The sequence below is a fragment of the Silene latifolia genome, chromosome 8, assembly GCF_048544455.1.
Source record: "Silene latifolia isolate original U9 population chromosome 8, ASM4854445v1, whole genome shotgun sequence".
NCBI classification, from domain to species: Eukaryota; Viridiplantae; Streptophyta; class Magnoliopsida; order Caryophyllales; family Caryophyllaceae; genus Silene; species Silene latifolia.
Window position 1 is genome coordinate 31,626,173 of NC_133533.1, and position 17,145 is coordinate 31,643,317.

The window sequence follows — 17,145 nt, forward strand, 5'->3', positions numbered from 1 at the left end:
ATCTTACTTGCAACCAATAATGGCACTACCGTCGAAAAGAAAGAAGAAGATTATATTGAGGCGTATTATAAAAAGGCTGGGAAGAATTCAAAAGCAATAAGCTTATTGCAAAACGGTATGATTGCTACTGAATTCGATCGTTTCTCAACCAGTTCATCTGGCAAGGAAATATGGGATTGATGTGGCTAAAGTCGTATTACCAAATCAAAGTAAAACTATCTCAGGACTAACAAGAATAGCTAGTGATAAGACAGGTATCGAATCCACAGGGAGGCGGTAAAAGCTAAGTCTAAGGGTATTTAAGCTGTCTAGAAGTAACCGATTTCGGGGGGTTTTGTTTTGAGTTGATTCTAACAAACTAATTGCAATGTAATTAAAGGATGAATAACAATATTATTAAAAGTCTAGGAATTAGGTTCACTAGGTCAATCAGTCGGGGATTATCAATCAATTACTAAATCTATCAAGTTGTTTAAGGTCATAAGATCGGTCGACTCAATTATGCCCTTTAGATCAATTCTAACATGCGGTCGCTATGATTAGATACTCTCTATTTGATTATCGCAGCCTATATCAATTCTAACCCGGTCGGCGATAGGATCGATTCGCTACACTAATTAATAACTCAGGCCTCAAGTTGATTAACTAGAAGAATTACAATAATCAAACAACAACTTTAATGATATCAATAGCAACTAATTGATTTTCCCTTTTAATTAACCTAGATCCCCTTCATCCTAGATGAGGGGATTAGCTACTCATAACTATAATAACAACAACAAATATGATTAAAGATGAAGACATAATTGCAAGTATAAAACAATAATTGAAGAACATAAAACAATGATTAAATTAGTGAGGAAAGATTAGTACCATACAAAAGGAAGATTAGGGTTCTAAGAGAGTTTTTCCAGCAATACCAAGCAAAATATAACGTAAGTTTACAATTAAACACGAGTCTTTAATTTATAACAAAAGATTAACGTTTTAGGAAATTCCGGAAATAAACCGCGAGAGAGGATCCTCGATCGAGTCGAGGTGACTCGATCGAGGACACTGCTCGATCGAGTTAGCAGTGACTCGATCGAGGAACTAGCTCACAGGTTCCTTCTTCTCTTCTTTCACTTCTAGTCTTCATGATTCCTCGTTTCCCGTGCCATGCTTCGTGTACTCTTCTATGCCGTCTCCGCCATGCTAACCTTAGCTTGATCATACTCATAACGAGTCATTTCTGCATCAAAACACAAAATAGCGGCAGTATCGACAATTCATTGAAATAAAGCATATAAATGATATAATAGGCACGAAACGGTATGTAAAACGGTATAAAGGGAGCTATAAAAGTATGTATGAAAGTGGTACATCAAACTCCCCCAAACCAAACCTTTGCTTGTCCTCAAGCAAAGCAATCAGACCAAACACAGAACAACAAACATATGGTGAATGAATAACTCAGAGCAAATGTCTAGGCACATACAAATCTCAGCTGTCCATATCTAGAACAAAGTAATGACCAAAATTGTGCTAATAAAACAAATTCAAAAGCACGGGTAATAGACTCACGCAGCTCTTACTCAAGATGTGACATGATACCGAGACTCAACCAAATACTTTTCAACCTTGCAAGACCATTTTGTCGGATTCTCGCGGTTTCACTCATGCACTCATAATGGGTGAAATATATGTAAGATAGAAAGAAGTAAGACTCTCACTCAACTTATGAGATATGCATGCAATCTAATGTGATAAGAGATTCTCCAACTTATACGCATTCACGAAACAGACCAAGTACATGTATCAAGGACAGAATGGTGGTAAAGTGGCATGGGTATAGAAGTTGCTTGTGCAAAAGCACGTATGGGTAATGTGAGGCTCAGACGGTAGTCGCAGCTCTAGACCAATAGCCAAAACTAATAAGTAACAAATCAAACATCCAACTGGAGAAATAATCTCAACTTTGACAATATATGAGAGAAATCTAAAGGCTCTCCAAATGTGCATTAGATTCCAGTAATTACCACACACGACCTCCTAACAAAACTGAATGAAGCATACATTTTTTCCTTCTTTTCTTTTTCTGAATCTTCTTTTTTTTTCGAAACTTCTTTCTTTTTTTCATCTCTTTTTCTTTTCTTTCTTCTTTTTTCTTTCTATTTCTTTTTCTTTTTCTTAACTTTCATTTTCTTTCTGCTTCATAGTATTCTCTTTTTCAACATAAGAGGTCACACAATTGCTACAAAAAGATAGCTACTACCCACATGACAATAAAAGTTCCAACCCAACCAAAGTAGCTACAACAATAAGGCTGAAACAACTGCGACTGTCCCGAAAAAGGTAGGCAAATTCTGGAATGTAGCTAAGAAATAGGATATAAAATGGCTACACGGTTCAAACGGGCTAACAAAACTGGGTAATGTAAGGCTTATTTGAACGATAAGAATCGCCTATCCACATGTACTCAATCAAATGAACGCGCAAAAGCTAAGAAACTAATGTCACACTTATGCAGTTTGATATTACATATACCACAAGGAGACCACACTCATTAGCCTAAATAACAATGAGACCGGTTTATTAATGTTCCCGGCCTAGGAAGCTCTAAAGACCTCAGAAATTTAAGTGGTTTACCAACAAAATAAAGTCAAGTCTACTTGGCATAAGGCATATTGTGACGGTCAAGACTTGAGTAAAGAGCTTTGTTCATCATAGCTAACAGGTCAAAACAACGTACATGGACAACTAAATGAGACTCAAATGCAAAGACAAAGCAAGTTATCATCATTGCTATACAATTCACCAAGACTCGACTCAAAATAAACAAAAATAAATAAAAGACATGTTTTTGGATTTTATAATTTTTTCAATTTTTTTGAATTTTCTGATTTTTTCACACAACAATAAATAAAAGCACACAACAATAAATAAAAGCACACAACAGAAATAAACACACTCCCCCAAACCTAAATGTCACAGTGTCCTCATTGTGACGCCTACAGCATAGCAATCACACAAAAAACCAGCAACCTATAGGACACTACTAATAAAGGAAAGAGGGTAAAAAGAAATGCAATAAAACAAAACAAGAAAGATAATACCAGCTGTAATGCAGTAGCTTCCCCCAAACCAGCTGGAAAGAGAGGGATGTAGTGACCAGCTATCACTACTGGGCTCCAGAAGTATCATCAAAATCATCAATATCAGCATATAAAGACATAAGCTCAGGATCAGGAACGGCACTGCGGCCACGGCCTCTACCACGAGTGGGTCTCCGAACACGGCCTCGACCACGAGTGCCTCCGGAGAAGAGCAGCGGTGGAAGTAGAAGCGACAAAGCGGCCAAACGGGCTCTCGGGAACAAGGGATGCCGGTGTCCTCATAAAAAAAAAGTAAGTAGGGTGAGAGGGGTGGACTGGAGTGTAGAAGGGACGGCCTAATGCACCAAACTCGGTGCTAAAGCGTCCAAACTCCGTAGGAGTCACTCCGTAAAGATGGAACACACGGCTATCGTCACCGGGAGTAGTAGTGTAGTAAGAAGGTGACACACCGCGATCACGCCCCGTGAAGCTAAAGACATAGCCTCCATCTGTTCCCACATCCTCCTCTCTGTCAAAGCAGTGTTGATGCCCGTATGCATCCGCACTTCCCGTTCAATGATGGGATCAAAATGGTAACCTGGAGCATAACCTGAAGTGGGGTAGGCTGAAGGAGGTGGAGGAGGAGCGGGCTGGTAGGAACCTGGAAGATGGGTAGTGGGTGCACGACGTCTCCGGCGCCCGCCGGTGGTGGTAGTAGTACTAGACCCAGGAAAAGTAACCAAAAGATCCTCAGGAATCAGATAAGTAACGGGTGGGGGTCGCTCCACAGCCGTACTCTCCTCGAGGGGGTCAACAGCAGGCAAACGGGCGCAAGGAAGAAGCATGTATGACTCACCGCGGACCCTCCAGTAATGGTCCTTCCCATTCTTAATATCAAGATAAGAAATGTCATAGCGAAGGTGGTCATCATCAACAAGTGGCTCAAAGTCAGCCATGGGCTCATACGGGTCACCACCCTCAAAGTCACAAACAGCCCTAGCAATCTTGGTGACAAGAGCACCACAGTCAAGGTTCCCGTACCTCCCGATCATCCTATCAAACGCCGAACAGACAAGATCAGGGGGAGAGAATTGGAATGTCTCCTCCCTATAAGGATTCAAGTAACTAGCAAGTATTAAGACCTCAATAGTGGAGGTCTTGCTGTTATCGGTCCGACCATACAACAAATAGCTCAAATACCTCAAAAACATACGAAGACAAACGTACTGGACATCTAACAAAGCCATAACACTGACGTCCGCATCCATATAACCAGTAAACAATGGAAAATAACGAACGACAAACAACCCACCAACACCACACAAGTCCCCTTCAGTATGCTTATCCAAACCCAGGATTTCAGAAATACGGCCAAAGGTTAACGACTGTTCAACATTAAGCAGACGAAATCTAATTAGGTGATCACTGGGGAAATAAGTAAAAGAACTCAGAAATTCAAGAGTCAGGGCAGGGTAAGATAACTCGTGGAGCGTGAAAAGACCCTGCAACCCGATTTCATTAAACATGCCAAACATAATGTCGTCTATCTTCAAAGTGCGCAAAATTTTCCTATCAACACATCGAGTGGCACTCATAGACTTAGTTAACAGATACTCAAACCTGTCCTTCTGTGCTTTGTCACGAAATTCGATAAATGGATAATCGTCTAAGGGAGACAAATCATCCTCCGAAGACACAATCTCCTCAGGAATTACTTCGGGTTGTTGAACCGGTGCTCTCCTTTCTCTAGTTCGCTTATTTCCTTGCCTGGAAGTCGACATTATCTACATAGGAGCAAGTAAAAAAATTAAACTTCAATAATGTCAGAAAAACAGTCCCGGTTTTGGCACTCATGGGTCCGAAAAATCAATTTTTAAGACTCCAAATGACAATGAAAGCATCCAAAAACTTAGGGGATCATGAGTATGTATCAAATATGGAAGATTCCAAGCAATAGAATACAATTCTAACCAATTTAATGCAAAATTTCTACCCGGATTTTGAAGAACCCTAATTCCCAAATTAGCAAATTAGGCATGAATTTCAACAAGTAAGGGGCTAGAAAGCAAGGAAATAGCAATTGTATACTAGCAAGGGAAGATTCAATACAATAAACTCAAGATTTAAGCAAGAAAAATCAGAATTTTCGAGACATATAAAGGCAAAATCGCGACTTACCTGAGCAAATTAAGCAAAGGAATTGAGAAAATAAGCACAAGAGAACGATTCAAGCAAGTAATAAGCAAGTAAGCACAAGTTTTAATTGAGTTTTGATGATGATTGATGATGAATATAGAGAGAATGAGTAATAGAGGAGGTAGAATGCAGGAAATATGTCGAAAAAGGAAGAAGGAAAGTGAAAGAAGTAGGAGCAATTAAACACAAAACCGGTATAAACAAAGCGCGGAACCGGGTTTATTTTGGATCCTCGATCGAGTCGCAGCTGGCTCGATCGAGGAACCAATTTCAGGACTACCCAACTTTCGTTTTAAACTTTTCTTAATTCTTCGCAGGTTCCTCGATCGAGTCGCAGCTGACTCGATCGAGCTGATAGGTTCCTCGATCGAGTCGCCTCTGACTCGATCGAGGAACCAGGCTGGGGCTCCTTTCTTCGTTTTGTGTTACTCGTAACTTCAAATCCCGTCAAAATTCCTGCAAAAGACACTTGAAAGCATATCAAGTACCCTCTCCTCGTCTCTCCAAGTTCAAGGAAACATAAAAACAAAAGCAATACATGAATTTAAATCCTAATTACAAACTAAAAATTTACAAAATCCGAGCTGCCTCTCGGTAGCGCTGATTTTTGCGGTCCCGCACGACCGTAATTCTTCATCAGTGAGAAGAATCAATGGGGAAGAGGTCCAAAGCCTTTATTACCCCCACAAAAGCACCTTCATAGTATGTCTTCAAGCGTTGCCCATTCACTTTGAAGGTCTTTCCTGTGTCAAAATGCAGTGTAACTGACCCAAATTTGTTCACATCAGTAACAGTGAACGGTCCAGACCATCTACTCTTCAATTTACCTGGAAACAAGCGCAAACGATAGTTAAACAAGAGAACTTTCTCACCAACATGAAATTCTCTTTGCAAGATATGCTTGTTATGCCACTTCTTCGTTCGCTCCTTGTATACTTGAGCACTATCATAGGCATGCAGTCGAAATTCATCTAGCTCATTCACCGCATCGTCGTTTCTCACCCGCCAGTGAGGGATCCATATTCAGCTCTTTAATGGCCCACATAGCCCTATACTCAAGCTCCACAGGTAAATGACAGGACTTGCCATAAGCAAGTCGGTAAGGTGAGGTGTCAATCGGTGTTTTGAAGGCAGTACGGTAAGCCCACAAGGTATCATCGAGCTTCCGACTCCAATCCTTTCTGTTCTTGCTTACCACCCTTTCCAAGATTTGTTTCAGCTCTCTGTTGGAAACCTCTACTTGTCCACTGGTTTGAGGATGATAAGCCAGTCCTCTTCGGTGTGTAACGCCATACTTCTTCATGAGAGAATTGAGATGACGCTCATTGAAATGCTTGCCTCCATCATCGATCCTTTGCGCGAGGCACTCCAAACCGTGGGAAGATAGTCTTTCAAACTTGACTTAACAATAGATTTAGCATCACAAGTGGGGGTGGCAATTGCCTCCACCCATTTAGAAACATAATCTACTGCTACTAATATGTATTGGTTCCCAAAAGATGTAGGGAACGGCCCTTGGTAATCAATGCCCCAAACATCAAAAATCTCTACTTCGGAGATTCCAGTTTGAGGCATCTCATGCCTTTGCGAGATATTGCTAGTTCTTTGACAAGCATCACAAGAACGGACAAAGTTAGTAGCATCCTTAAGGATAGTAGGCCAATAAAAACCCGATTGCATTACCTTAGCAAATGTCCTAGAAGGACCATGATGACCACCATATGAAGAAGAGTGACAATGAGAAAGGATGGCACGTACCTCACCCTCTGGGATACATCGTCTGTATATACCATCGACACACTCTCGGAACAGATAGGGATCGTCCCAGAAGTACCTCTTCACATCATGCATGAACCTCTTCTTCTGCTGATAAGATAAGTCAAGAGGAAGTGTACCTCCTACCAAATAATTAGCATAATCTGCAAACCATGGGGTATTTGCAGCTACAGCTAGAAGATGGTCGTCTGGAAAAGAATCATCGATGGGCAAAATCTCTCTTCCTGAGAATCTCAATCTGGACAAATGATCTGCAACAACATTTTCAGCACCAGACTTATCACGGATTTCCAAATCAAATTCTTGCAATAATAAAATCCATCTAATAAGTCTAGGTTTAGCCTCTTGTTTGGTTAAAAGATACTTTAAAGCTGCATGGTCAGTGTGTACAATAACTTTAGAACCAACAAGATAAGCTCTAAATTTGTCTAATGAATAGACAACTGCAAGAAGCTCCTTCTCTGTAGTAGCATAGTTGATTTGTGCATCGTTGAGGGTCTTGCTTGCATAGTAAATGGCATGTAACACCTTGTCCTTTCGCTGCCCCAAAACAGCTCCAACTGCATAGTCACTGGCGTCGCACATAATCTCAAAAGGAAGGCTCCAATCCGGAGATCGGATAATAGGAGCTGAGATAAGTGCTTGTTTGATCCTGTCAAAGGCTTGAACACACTTGTCAGTAAACACAAAAGGAGCATCTTTATGAAGAAGCTGAGTTAGAGGTTGAGCAATTTTAGAAAAATCCTTTATAAAGCGGCGATAGAAACCTGCATGACCAAGAAAACTACGCACACTTTTGACATTAACCGGGCACGGAGTTGCTCAATTCACCTCAACCTTAGCTCTATCCACTTGAATGCCCTTACCAGACACCAAATGACCGAGTACCACCCCTTCAGTAACCATGAAGTGGCACTTCTCCCGATTGAGAACAAGGTTGCTCTCCTCACAGTGACTGCAAAACTTTAGTCAAGTTTCTCAAGCAAATATCAAAATCGTACCACATACACGAAATCATCCATAAAGACCTCCATGATAGACTCTATGTAATCGGAAAATATGGCCATCATACAACGCTGAAAGGTAGCAGGAGCATTACATAAACCAAAGGGCATCCTCCTATAAGCAAATACACCATATGGACAAGTGAAAGTGGTCTTTTCTGATCCTCGGGATGAATGGGTATCGAAAGAAACCGGAGTAGCCATCTAGGTAACAGAAATAACTATGACACGCTAATCTCTCTAACATTTGGTCAATGTAAGGAAGTGGGAAATGGTCCTTTTTAGTGGCCGTGTTCAACTTCCTATAATCAATGCACATCCTCCATCCTGTGACAAGCCTAGTAGCAATCAATTCATTCTTATCATTTTTTACTACTGTAGTACCTCCCTTCTTAGGTACAACTTGGACAGATCGACCCATTTAGAATCGAAATAGAGAAAATAATACCAAAGCATCAAGTAATTTCTGTACCTCTTTTCTTACCACCTCCTACATTGGAGGATTTAGTAAATCTCGACCTTGTGCACTAGGCTTGTGGCCTTCTTCCAAGTGAATTCTATGCATACAAAAATCAGGACTAATACCTTTGAGATCGTCAATGCTATACCCAATGGCCTTTTTATGAGTTCTCAAAACAGTCAACAAAGCAGATAGTTGACCTTCAGTTAGGTTAGCATTGACAATCACTGGGTTCATCTCACAGTCATCAAGAAATTCATATTTGAGATGAGAGGGAAGGGGTTTTAATTCAGGTTTCTTTACCTCAGTTACATTAGGTGTGACACCCAAACTGTATACCTTCGATGTGGGCATTCTTCTCCAGTTAGAAGCCTCTCAATCGATGAACTTAGGACTCCATGAACTCGTCGATCAATCTGGATCCATGACAAGGGCAATCTCCGGAGGATCCTGTCCAAACACATAGGAAGACACTCATCAATAGTAAAATCAACAACATCTATACTATGACAAGTCTCTTCTATCATAGGGTTTTTCAATGCTTTTTCTAAGTTGAAAATAATCATATCATCCCCCACAGCTAAGGTCAATCTCCCTTGCCTAACATCTATGACCGCCCCCGCAGTATGTAAGAACGGTCTGCCCAAGATGACAGGGATTTGGTTGTCTTCAGCCATGTCCATGACAACAAAATCAACGGGGATGAAAAACTTCCCTATTCAAACGGAAACATCCTCTAACACCCCCAGAGGGTGTTTAACGATTCTATCGGCCATCGAAGTGTCATATTAGTAATCGTCAACGGACCCATATTTAACTTTTTACAGATAGAATACGGCATAACACTGACACTAGCTCCCAAATCACAAAGAGCTTTACTAATAGAAAGATGACCAATTTGACAAGGGATAGAAAAACTTCCTGGATCCTTTAATTTCGGTGGTGAGTTAATTGGCGACATGGCACTGCACTTCAAAGTGTAAGCAATAGTTTCTACCGCGTCAAAGGATCTCTTCCTTGTCAAAATCTTCTTCATGAACTTTGCATAAGCCGGCACTTGAGTAATTAGTTCAGTAAAAGGGACACTTACCTGTAGATTCTTCACGACCTCCATAAACTTACCGAACTGCTTATCCAACTTGGATTTTTGTTGTCGGTGAGGAAAAGGTAGAGAAATAGTTATGGGCTCGGCTTGCTTATCCTTAGAAACGACTTTTGAAACACCGTCGGCTGGCAATATTGGATCCTCGATCGAGTCAGGGGTGACTCGATCGAGCTGGGTGGATCCTCGATCGAGTCGCCTGTGACTCGGTCGAGGAACCTTTACGAGGTTGACTTTTTCGTCTTTCTTACTTTTATCGTCAGCTCGTGTTTCAACTTCGTCAGGCTCTTTCTCATCATCACTAAGCTCCAAATTACCCAATCCTTTGGGATGCATGTAAGGGACTTCATCAACAATAATGGGCACATCTCTCTCAAGGCTTTGTAGGTCGGGATTCACATAAGAAGTACCGCTCCTCAGCTGAATAACATTAGCTTGCTCATGAGCTTGCTTACCTTGAGGAGGAAGACCTACGGCCTGTTTTGATGGGTTTTGAAGTGCCATCTGAGCCACTTGATTATCTAGCATCTTGTTATGGGCAATCAACTCAGAAATTTGAGCCGTCTGCTTCTGCTACATTGACAAAGTTTGTTGCAAAAGATTGTGCAACGCTGCCATATCGTTATTCGGAGCTTGTTGAGGAATTTGTTGAGGAGTTTGCTAAGGAGGCTGCTGATATTGATTGTTGAACTGCTGGCCTCCTTGATTTTGCCTTTGATATCCCCCTTGTTGTTGATTACCGCGATTGTTAGGAGGGATATAAGGATTCTTTTGCGGTTGTGACTGCTGCGGGTTTTGCACATTCTGGCTAGACCATTGAAGGAACGGATGCTCCTTCGTTCTTTCATTGTAGAAATTAGAGAAAGGTGTACCTTGTGCACCTTGTCGTAAGCTTTGAAAGGCGTTAACCCGCTCAAATGTGCTCATACAATCACTGCACCATGACCATCTAAACCGCATCTAGCACAAGTCTCCTCTACTTGCTGACTCATAGCATGAACTCTCTCTTTACTACCCAATGATTGGGTAGTCTTCATCTCAGCAATCTGGGCAGAAATAGCCTCCAGCTGTGCCGCCAAAGCACTATCAACTCCAGTACCTCGCGTGCTTCCCCTAGGATTTCCATACCTCGCGGTATGGGTAGCAATCTGATCAATCAACTTCCACGCGTCACCATCTAGTGTGTTATTTTGAAACCTCCCATTAGAAGATGAATCCAAAAGGGCACGATGATCGTCAAACAACCCGTTATAAAACTGGTTGTAAAGGAACCACTTTGGGAAACCGTGATGGGGAACTGATCAAACTAAACGCTTGAAGCGAGTCCAAGCTTCATTCAAATCTTCAGTGGCTGCTTGCTTGAAACTAGTAATTTGATTCCTCAAAGCATTAGTCTTCTGAGGTGGGAAGTACCTCTTGTAGAAAGCAAGAGCCAAGGAATTCAGTCTGTAACTCTTACGTATCCATATCCATATCTCTTAACCATTCGTGACTCCATCTTTCGAGAGAAAGGAAAGAGCACCTGCTTAACTTGATCTTGTGTCACTCCAGCTGTTAATGGAATAGAACAGCAGTAAGTGACAAACTTTTCCATATGCGTCGCAGGGTCCTCAGCAGCTGTCCCTCCAAACATGTTTCGTTCCACCAAATTAATGTAAGATGGCCGAATCTCGAATGTTCCATTGGTAGAAGTGGGCAGCTTAAATCCTTGTGGAATAGAATCCAAGGTCGGCTCAGAGTGACTGGCTAGGGTAGACATGATGATAGTTTCAGGAACAGGAGTTTCAGGAATAGGAATATCAGGAATAGAATTTCTTCCTCTTCCTCTTCGTAGGACCGATCGGCTGTCTCTGTAGAGCTCGCCGTTTCGACGTCAAGTATACTCAAGTCTTCTACTTGACTCACTTCTTGATTAAATTTCCGTCTGTAGCGAAAAGTCTTCTCAGGTTCAGGATCAAAAGGAATAATCTCGGACCTATTAGACCTGGGCATAAACAGAACTAACAAGAAAGTGTGAGAACGGTCTCAAGGAACTGAGTTCCCAAAGACAAAAAGACAAAATAAACACAAAAAGACTAAACAATTGTTGCCTCCCCGGCAACGGCGCCAAATTTGATGTGGCTAAAGTCGTATTACCAAATCAAAGTAAAACTATCTCAGGACTAACAAGAATAGCTAGTGATAAGACAGGTATCGAATCCACAAGGAGGCGGTAAAAGCTAAGTCTAAGGGTATTTAAGCTGTCTAGAAGTAACCGATTTCGGGGGGTTTTATTTTGAGTTGATTTTAACAAACTAATTGCAATGTAATTAAAGGATGAATAATAATATTATTAAAAGTCTAGGAATTAGGTTCACTAGGTCAATCAGTCGGGGATTATCAATCAATTACTAAATCTATCAAGTTGTTTAAGGTCATAAGATCGGTCGACTCAATTATGCCCTTTAGATCAATTCTAACATGCGGTCACTATGATTAGATACTCTCTATTTGATTATCGCAGCCTATATCAATTCTAACCCGGTCGGCGATAGGATCGATTCGCTACACTAATTAATAACTCAAGCCTCAAGTTGATTAACTAGAAGAATTACAATAATCAAACAACAACTTTAATGATTTTCCCTTTTAATTAACCTAGATCCCCTTCATCCTAGATGAGGGGATTAGCTACTCATAACTATAATAACATCAACAAATATGATTAAAGATGAAGACATAATTGCAAGTATAAAACAATAATTGAAGAACATAAAACAATGATTAAATTAGTGAGGAAAGATTAGTACCATACAAAAGGAAGATTAGGGTTCTAAGAGAGTTTTTCCAGCAATACCAAGCAAAATATAACGTAAGTTTACAATTAAACACGAGTCTTTAATTTATAACAAAAGATTAACGTTTTAGGAAATTCCGGAAATAAACCCGCCAGAGAGGATCCTCGATCGAGTCAGAGGTGACTCGATCGAGGACGGCTGCTCGATCGAGTCAGCAGCGACTCGATCGAGGAACTAGCTCACAGGTTCCTTCTTCTCTTCTTTCACTTCTAGTCTTCATGATTCCTCGTTTCCCGTGCCATTCTTCGTGTACTCTTCTATGCGGTCTCCGCCATGCTAACCTTAGCTTGATCATACTCATAACGAGTCATTTCTGCATCAAAACACAAAATAGCGGCAGTATCGACAATTCATTGAAATAAAGCATATAAATGATATAATAGGCACGAAACGGTATGTAAAACTGTATAAAAGGAGCTATAAAAGTATGTATGAAAGTGGTACATCAGGGATGGTCTAGAATTAGCCTATGAGGGAACCGTTGTTGTCAAAAAGCAACGTATGGCATTACTAATGCGAAAATACGAGCTGTTTGCCATGGAGCAAAACGAGTCAGTTGACAGCATGTCCTCTCGCTTTTCTAGTATCATTAATGAGCTAAAGAATTTAGGAAGAACTTTTGACTCCGAGGAAATTGCTAGAAAAATTCTCAGAAGTATGTCTCGCAGATGGGGGCATAAAATGTCTGTCATAGAGGAATGTAAGGACCTAACTTCATTATCCTATCAAGAGCTACTCGGAACCTTAATGGCTCACGAGATTACTCTGAATCAGGATGAGGAGGAAGTTGGTACAAGCAAAAAGATGCCCTTACAAGCTGAGTCTAGCAAGATTAATGATTCTTCAGATATTGAAGATGAAACTGCGTTGCTTGTTAAAAGTCTTAGGAAAAGGTCTTTCTTTCAAAATCAAAATAAGACAAACAACAAATCAAAGCAAACTGTGACACCCTTAAAATTAACGTTATCTAATTACTTAAATGCGTAAATTCTACGGAAAAACTGGTAGGATATGTTTGTAAATGGTTCAACTAGATAAAACCTGCAATTTCAAAAAATTTTCTAACTAAACCATTCACAACCAATCCAACTCAAGAAGTCCAACATTCCCAGAAGCGGGTGCCAAAACCCTGCAAAAGCTGATGAACTACCTTACATGCCATAGCTAAATAGAAAGTAGAATGATACAAACCAAAAATAGAAAAGGGAGACATATGTCCCTTCAAATTATATACAAAACCAAAAGGTAAAAGGTTTACTAATAGAATAGCCAAAACTAGGTCCAAGGTTCCTTGCTCACTAGCTCGTCTGTGACCCCAACAAAGCATCCACAACCTGTCAATCGCATTTTATACAAACACGAAAGCCACAATTCAGTGGGGAGTAACTTCGAGTCCTCCCAGCCACAAATCGTCAAAATTAATGTAACATGTAAACAATTTGATAAACCATTTACTTATCATGTATTCTAACATATGACTCCTAAACTGACCAAACTAAACTATCATGTGAATCATATAACAAATAGTAATCCAAACTTTATCAACTGTAACCGGCTTACATCTCACCTATTACAATTCATAAAATCACCATACAAGAAAGGGCAATATATCAAAGACAGGCATAAGTTCTTAGTACGGTCAATAGTCACTTTGTAACTCGAGTTTATACCACGAGGTAGGGAAGGTAATCAAACCGGTATCTTGGCTCAGCGGTTAATATTAATAAAACATGGCCAAGAGACAACACAACCCTAGCCTAAAATCTGCGCAGACCTAGACGTGCGGATACACACCACCGCACCCAAGACCCACAACTTTTTTTTAAAACAAAGTGAAGTGAGTACCCTAAGGAGTCCACCAAAGGGTTGGCTAGTACTTAAGTGACCACATACTATCAAAATAAATCGAGGTCATGCCCCAACTTGGATAAACATCCACTAGTCAGGAACACAAAGGCTATCAAGCAGTGAACATATACTCGTCAAAGACTATAAAGACCTATCTATGATGAAGGCCGAAGTACTCACCTAGGACCTAGTCCCAGCTAGTCCCAGCTTGAATACCTTAGCCCACACCACACAAGACTCACCACACAAGTCAAGTAAGACACCCACTTAACCATAAGAGGTCAAAAAGTCTTACTTACCAACCTAAATGCTAACATTCTATCATGCGAAAGGCTATGTAAATGTCTATTCAGCAAACAACCCAACAATATCCTCAATAAGTATTCAATACTAATTTCCAATTCTAGCAATTTTAACAATATTAAAGGCTTTAGGGGAAACTAGGGCCATTTCTACAATACAAGTCACTATTAAATTCAATAAGCTATACATGTGAACTAAAGCTTGATAAATGGCCTAAAACAAGAAAAAGGCCGATTATCTAAATCATTCAACCGAATTTTTACCCGCAACCCCTGACCTGCGACAGTGCGGGTCAAATTGCGGCTGACCAATCACTCAATTAACTGACATCGCATCAGTCAAAGGGACTAAGGCTCAGTTTTCGGCACAATCAACAAAACATTACAATTATCGCTATAAAATTCATTTTGAGCCTATTAATTACAATTTCATGTTGTAAACTATCCTAACATGTGATAACTATTAATATAAGCACAATTTTACCATTAACATAATTTTTATTACTAGTATGATTCAATTCAAAATACTACCCATTTGTTACTTATATTAATTATAGCATTAATCAACCTAAAATGACCAATATTGTACGAAAAACCGCGAAACAAGCACGGACCAACCCGGGCCAACCCCAAGGCCGGCCGTGGCTGCCGTGGGCCTGCCGGCTGCTGGCCGTCCCCCTACGCCACCATTATTTTCCATTTTTGTTTAGTAAAAGACCGTCTGAACATTAATTAATCGTTCCCAATTCAACTTTATTAATTTAAACTAACAAAAGGCGTAAATTAAACATGCATGCAACAAATTTTAACATGTGAAAACTACTACTCAAACAAAAATCACCAAACATACAAAAACAACTCAGCATGTGACGATCTTTCGTCGAGTAACTCGAAATATGTTACCTTAAGCTAGAAAAAAGAGCAATTAGCACCTCAAACCCAAACCCTAACTAGCAACTATCCGCTTTCTTCGATAATATACGAGTCCCCAAACTCGTCTTCCAATTCTTCACCTAAATAAACAATTAAAACACAATAATAAGCCCATAAAACCGAAAATACCGAAATTTCATCTTAAAACAACTTCAAGAAAACTGAAATTAAATTATACCAAGTTGTAGATCGCGACGAGGGGATTCCGGAAAGGTAAATTATGCGAAAAACCGATAAGAAACGCGAAAGATATGGTGAATTTGAGCTTAAATGTATAAGAATGGTGTTTTATTTGGTTTGATGTTGATGATGATGATCCTAAGAACAAAAAATCAGAAAAAGAAAGGTAAAGGGGGAGGGGATGCCGCGTGAGGGAAGAAGGAAAGGAGGAAAGGAAGGAGCGGGATTTTTAGTCGGGATTTTTTGAGTCGGTTTGATTTCGTTTCAATAATAATTAAATCCGTAAGTCAAATGCAAATTCCGTCAAGACCAAAGTTTTTAAACACGAGATTACAATAAAATTGAGTATTCATACGACCCATTTCCAAATTCGTTTACCCAACGTTCAAAAGAATTGTCATTTTCCCCCCGATACGCCCTTATTTCGAAATAAAAAGTTTTACACGGTTTAAACTATTTTTAAACATCTCGAAACTATCAAAATAAATACTTTTCTTCAAAATATAATAAAATTATATTTCTTTGAATTATTTTTATTTTAAATACATTAATGTCAAATTTTACTTGATTAACTAATTATTTTCGAAATATATTAACGGTCCGAAATTTACGGGGCGTTACAATCACCCCTCCTTTTAAAAAGTTTCGTCCTCGAAACTTAGAAGGAGAAATTATAGTTATAAGAGAATATAGGTATCTTTTCAATGAAACGGTGATACTCTTGTTGATCAGACAAGAACATCCATATTCATATCAAGATATAAAAATATTTCTACACCAATAAATGAGAAAATCCATTATTGGGACGTCTCCAACAACGAGATTTAACATTCACTAATGTTAAAACCATTAAAAATCATAAAAGCATTTTCAAAATTTTAGTTTAAAGTTCTATAATAAGAATAATAATCAAAGGAGCTGTATGAATTTCATGAGGTAAGAATTGAAGTCGAACCTAAATGGGTGTCAAAGATGGAGTTTCATAGGTTACCAACACCAAACTTATGAGAGGAGTATGATGAAGTAAGGAAAAGAGGTATGAGCAGTAACGCTCATGATCAAGGAAGAAGGAAAATCAGACAACAAGGAAATGCCAAACACTTTTATCACAAACTACAACAACACCCAAAACGGTTCCAAAAACCTCCTAACAACAAAACTCATAATCACATCACTCCCAAAGGTTTCCTCAATTGCTTATGTTACCTCATCCTAATCTATTCCCTGAAACCAGGTATTCCACTATAAGCGTGATCTCATCGTTCCAAATCCTCAAACATTCAGAAACAACTTCCACAAGCCTAAGGTCATAGCTTCCAACAAAGCTATATTCATATCCAACTAGTGTCAACTATGGTTTCCTCAAAAAGTAAACCTTCATTCAAGAATCCCAATACCAAGCTATAAACTCCAAGAGAACGTTCCTCAAATAT

At 39.7% G+C, this 17,145-nt stretch overlaps 1 long non-coding RNA gene across 1 annotated transcript; it reads right to left on the bottom strand.

Moving 5' to 3' along the window:
• Nucleotides 1-13,646: 13,646 nt before the first annotated feature.
• Nucleotides 13,647-15,798, bottom strand: LOC141594271 (uncharacterized). The gene is made up of 3 exons (XR_012522088.1): nt 15,711-15,798; nt 15,503-15,612; nt 13,647-13,783 (listed from the first exon to the last, which is right to left on the bottom strand). It is a non-coding gene; the product is annotated as an uncharacterized LOC141594271 (long non-coding RNA).
• Nucleotides 15,799-17,145: the final 1,347 nt, after the last annotated feature.